Below are 6,000 nucleotides of genomic sequence, written 5' to 3'. Positions count from 1 at the left end.
AATGTGGAAAAAGTCAAGGGGTCTGAATACTTTCCGAATGCAATGTAGGTGTGGGAGCACTAGTTTGGCCCCTCACCCTGGCACTGAAGTTGTTAAATTGAGACCAGGGTGGCGGAAGGGAGAAGAAATCAAATGTTCTTGTCTCGCAGGTCCCCTTGCTCTGGTGAAGATTTCCTCTGCTCTTGAGACTGTATATTATTTCATCCCTCAGCCTGCCTTGACTCTCTCCTATCAGTAAAGTCTGTATTTTTTTGCACCAGAGAAATAGGTAGGAGTTCTTTATTTTTCTCTCCACACTCTCACTCTTTCCATCATTGAAAATAAATGACAATCTGTACTTTTTCTCAGAATTTTGGGGCCTTTATTGTTTCATCTATAACTTAGCCGATAATGATGTCGCTCTCCTCCTAGGGCTGGGCCTTATACCGTATTTCACTATATACCAGAATTGGTTTTTACTTTACCTTCTATAACGGAATTTGAATGTTGATTTGTTAAATGTGATATGCTGTGTGTAACGTCCATTTTTATAATTTACTCCCCTACTTGAGTCATCTCTCTCTCCATTCCGCTTTCCACATAGACCTAGCCCCGTCCCCTGTCACCCCAGGAGCACATTTGTTGTTGCTTGACCATGAGACACTTGCGTTCAGTCTGCATGGTCAATGCTGATGACAACAATGTTGTTCTGTAATTACACTATTAGTTTGTGTTTCTTACATCTGCCACCACCTAGTTTGTCTTTTCTTAGCTAATTTTAGCTAAATTGTGTTAGCCACTAATCCTAATCGATAGTTAGCTAGCTAGCCAACGAGCAAACGCTGCTAGCTATACAGCATGATACCAGTAATGGTGTAGGCCTAAATCAGCATGTTGTTTGTGCAACAGTATCTTCTAAAACAAAGATGATTAGGCAAATTATGAACATGTTAGCTACATGAAGTAGCTGTCACAATATCTCCCTGGCATTTTCATTCATTGTCATGTCAAACAATACTGTATTCAAAATACAGTAGACAGATGGAAATGTTGTCATTAGCTAGCAATATTAACGTTAAAACTAGCTAAAATCTTGTGGCCTATCCTCAATCTTAGCTACCTAGCTAACGTTATACTGCATCTAAAGTTAATATGGTGACATCAACATGATGACAAAAGGTTTTCCTACAAAGTATTTGCCTCCTTTTGAATGTCGTTGTATTTCCAAGCCCCTGTAACACACTTTAGCTTAAATATTCATCCGCGCTCATTGACTATGTACGAGTAGAATGCTCAGTCAGGCATCAGTCCAAAATGAACATTCAAAACAATATTGTGACGAAACATGCAACTCATGAATATTATTACAATAATCATTCTATTTCCATGATTCCAACAGTTCACCCAAGTGTTTTGACCTTAAAATATGCCCTCTGTGGCAGTGCGAAAATGATGAAATGAATGAAAATGCTGACAATTATTTTTGGTTGAAGTTTAATTGAACAGTATAAAACCATCAAAATGTAGAAAGACAAATTGGAATCACTAAGAATGTATGTGTTGCCACCCTAGGATCACGCACTAATCATATTTTTTTTTTGAATTTGTATTATTTAAAAACATAAAATACAGTCAAATACCATCTTACTGTCAAAAATGTGATAAACACCAAACACCAAAAACGCCATATCGCCCAGCTGTCTCTCCTCCCCCATCCTCCACTCCACCCTGTTCTGACCCTTCTCCCTGTCATCTACCTTTCTCCTCACCTTTCCTCCCATCTCTTCCCCCCTTCTCCCTGTCATCTACCTTTCTCCTCACCTTTCCTCCCATCTCTTCCCCCCTTCTCCCTCCTCTGGCCTGATTGTATTGGGTGAGAGAGACATGGTGTTAGGTGAGAGAACCACAATCAGATAGCACATCTCACAGCTCATCTCAGGTGGAAAGAGCAGTGTGTGTGTGTGTGTGTGTGTGTGTATCTGTGTGTTTGCATTCTCTCCTTGTCGAAACAGATAAGCTTTGACATTAACATAAGCTAAAGCAGACAGGCTGAAACGTTTGGGAACAGATCACAGCAGAAATATCTCAACATGTTCTGTTTTCTCTCTCTTCCCCCCCGCCCTTCCCCTTCTCTTCCCTTCTGTAACACATGTCCTTCTATGCAATACCCTGCAACTCAGTGAGCTTTGAGGCCAGAATCGCAGCCTGCCACTCACAGAGACACACTGAGCAATGCTCGGCGGCGAAAACGAAACGTGTCCACGCAAGACACAATGAGACTTTGAATCCTATAATTTTGAGAGTAGAGCGGCCTGTATTCAGGGTTCATGAATGGGAGTCTGCCACTCATACAGTGACAGTGTCATACTCCCAGATTTAACTGTGCTCAATAGTGAAACGTAAAGACGTTTCTGCTAGATGCGAGGGTCTACATTTCTTTATATGACCACGTCTGTCAACGTCAAGAGAGGTAACACATCGTTGAACAGAGAGGATTCATGAAGAATACTAGGAGAGATACAGCAGAGGTGCTGACAATAGATGGAATGAAGACATACTCAGTAACGTGTATGATATTTCTATGTTGCTCTGTGTGCGTTTTCCTTCTGTTGTTTTTTGGCCATATGCACAGGCCGACAGACAGAGTAACAAATCATGTTGTTCTACAAGCAGATTAGCTCAATGGGATTGGAGCTGGGACAGACAGACAGACAGATCCTACTGTCCCTGGTCTGTCGAGTGGATTGGGCGAGGATAGGTTTTCACCTGAGTACAACAGATGATCTCACCACACGTCCAGACACACACCTCCCACCCTGCTGTGACCCTCCAGTTCAAACCCCCAGCTCTCCTGTCCTCTCCCCCTTCTAGTGCATCTCTCTGATGGATGGCTGCACTGGAGGCATGGATGGCCAGGGCTCCTCCCTGGAACTATCTGGGCTCCAGGAAGGGCTTGAGGACCTGGAGAATGATGAAGAGGCTGGGGAATAGAGGGGGGATACAGGGAGAGAGAGAGAGGAGAGGGATGTGAAAGGTTGAAGATAAAAGAGTGTGAGTGGGAAGTCACAGCAACTTGAAAGAAAAGTCAAACCTGGAAGCTGCGCTTGCCGGTATCACTTGTGTTTACTTAGCTTATATATCTGTCTCATTGCCTTCGCCAGGGCTTCTCACAGGAAGGGAAAGCAGGTAGCAAGGGACTAGGTATTGATTAGAAAAAGCTGTTCTTGGTAAACTGTTAGCTATAGTCCTAAATCTTCTCTATGGTATAAATGTGTACTCTTTCCCATCTCCCCTTCCTCCTTTATCCTTCCTTAATCTTAAGAATTTCACAGAGAGGTACACGTGTTGTATTCAGCTCATGTGAAAAATAAAATGTAATTTGATTTGATCTCACCTTCTGTCACAGAACTCTCCTGTGGGGATACTGCTCTCAAATACAGTGGATTCGGAGAGTTTTCAGACCCCTTGACTTTTTCCACATTTTGATACGTTACAGCTTTAATCTAAAATGTAGATATTTTTTTTATCCTCATCAATCTACACACAATACCCCATAATGACAAAGCAAAAACCTGTTTTTAGAAATATCACATTTACATAAGTATTCAGACACTTTACTCAGTACTTTGTTGAAGCACCTTTGGCAGTGATTACAACCTCGAGTCTTCTTGGGTATGACACTACAAGCTTAGCACACCTGTATTTGGGGAGTTTCTCCCAATCTTCTCTGCAGATCCTCTCAAGCTCTGTCATGTACAAATCAAATCAAACTTTATTTGTCACTTGCGCCGAATACAACAAGTGTAGACCTTACCGTGAAATGCTTACTTACAAGTCCTTAACCAACAGTGCAGTTCAAGAAGAGTTAAGAAAATATTTACCAAGTAGACAAAAATTAAAAGTAATAATAAAAAAGTAACACAATAAGAGTAACAATGATGAGGTTATATACAGGGGACACCGGTACCGAGTCAGTGTGCGGGGGTACAGGTTAGGTGAGGTAATTTGTACATGTAGGTTGGGGTGAAGTGACTATGCATAGATAATCAACAGCAAGTAGCAGCAGTGTACAAAAGGGAGAGGGGGGGGGTCTATGTAAATTGTCCAGTGGCGATTTTATTAATTGTTCAGCAGTCTTATGGCTTGGGGGTAGAAGCTGTTGAGGAGTCTCTTGGTCCTAGACTTGGCGCCCCGGTACCGCTTGCCGTGCGGTAGCACGGGCTGACTGGAGCCTCTGACAATTTTATGGGCTTTACTCTGACACCGCCTATTGTATGGGTCCTGGATGGCAGGAAGCTTGGCCCCAGTGATGTACTTGGCAGCTCGCACTACCCTCCGTAGCGCCTTACGGTCAGATGCCGAGCAGTTGCCATACCAGGCGGTGATGCAACTGGTCAGGATGCTCTCGATGGTGCAGCTGTAGAACCTTTTGAGGATCTGGGGACACATGCCAAATCAAGGTTGGATGGTGAGCGTTGCTGCACAGCTATTTTCAGGTCTCTCCAGAGATGTTTGATCGTGTTCAAGTCCGGGCTCTGGCTGGGCCACTCAAGGACATTCAGAGACTTGTCCTGAAGCCACCCCTGCGTTGTCTTGGCTGTGTGCTTAGGGTTGTTGTCCTGTTGGAAGGTGAACAATCTGAGGTCTTGAGTCTGAGGTCCTGAATGCTCTGTAGCAAGTTTGCATCAAGGATCTCTCTGTAATTTGCTGCGTTCATCTTTCCCTCGATATTTCCCTCGATCCTAGTCTCCCAGTCCTGAAAAACATCCCCACAACATGATGCTGCCACCACCATGGTATTGGCCAGGTGATGAGCGACGCCTGGTTTCCTCCAGACGAGATGCTTGGCATTCAGGCCAAAGAGTTCAATCTTGGTTTCATCAGACCAGAGAATCTTGCAGGCAGTCATGTGCCTTTTACTGAGGAGTGTCTTCTGTCTGCACACTCTACCATGAAGGCCTGATTGGTGGAGTGCTGCAGAGATGGTTGTCCTTCAGGAAGGTTCTCCCATCTCCACAGAGGCACTCTGGATCTTTGTCAGGGTGACCATCGGTTTCTTGGTTACCTGCGTGATCAAGGCCCTTATCCCTCGATTGCTCAGTTTGGACGGGCAGCCAGCTCTAAGAAGAGTCTTGGTTGTTCCAAACTTCTTCCATTCAAGATTGATGGAGGCCACTGTGTTCTTGGAGACCTTCAATGCTGCATAAATGTTTTGGTACCCTTCCCCAGATCTGTGCCTCGACACAGTCCTGTCTCTGATTCCTTCGACCTCATGGCTTGGTTTTTGCTCTGACATGCACTGTCAACTGTGGGACCTTATATAGACAAGTGTGTACCTCTCCAAATCATGTCCAATCATTTGAATTTACCACAGGTGTATTCCAATCAAGTTGTAGAAACATCTCAAGGATGATCAATGGAAACAGGATGAACCTGAGCTCAATGTCAAGTCTCAATACTAATGTAAATAAGGTACTTCTGTTTTCCATAAAACTGTTTTCACTTTGTCATTATGGGGTATTGTGTGTAGATTGATTAAACATTTATATTTAATACATTTTAGAATAAGGCTGTAATGTAACAAAATGTGGAAAAGGGAAGTGGTTTGAATACTTTCTAAAGGCACTGTATGTGTTTGTTGTTTTGTGTGTTTACAGTTTGTAATATGATATGACAGACTCGAAGAAGGGTCTCCAGTAAACCTCTTCTGTTGACTGTTTCTCCTTCTCTTAGTGTTGCCCCTCTGAGAGGAAGGATAGACTTACACACTCACGGGCATTTCCATCGAAAGCACCCATGATCACCAACATGTGAAGTTCATAAGAGCATACCACATTGAGTGTCACATGAAAGCTAAGAATCTATATCTTGGGGAAATGAAGGCATAGATACATTATTCAACCATTGCCCATCTTAATAAAGTGTCCTACTGTAAGTAAAGGCTTTATTTTCTGGATTAACCTGTTAAAGCCGGGGGCGCTGTTGTCACTATTTATGGTAATCGTGTAATTTTTGAAACGG

General features: G+C 43.2%; 1 protein-coding gene across 10 annotated transcripts in view; it reads left to right on the top strand.

Moving 5' to 3' along the window:
* Positions 1–6,000, top strand: part of sdk2b (sidekick cell adhesion molecule 2b) — a 506,291-nt gene that overhangs the window by 200,953 nt on the left and 299,338 nt on the right. The gene's annotated exons all lie outside the window — the stretch shown is intronic.

This window comes from Salvelinus fontinalis, chromosome 30 (genome assembly GCF_029448725.1).
Source record: "Salvelinus fontinalis isolate EN_2023a chromosome 30, ASM2944872v1, whole genome shotgun sequence".
In the NCBI taxonomy this organism is placed as follows: Eukaryota; Metazoa; Chordata; class Actinopteri; order Salmoniformes; family Salmonidae; genus Salvelinus; species Salvelinus fontinalis.
Note: the sequence above shows the minus strand (reverse complement) of the source record. Positions and strands in the feature narration are given on the sequence as shown.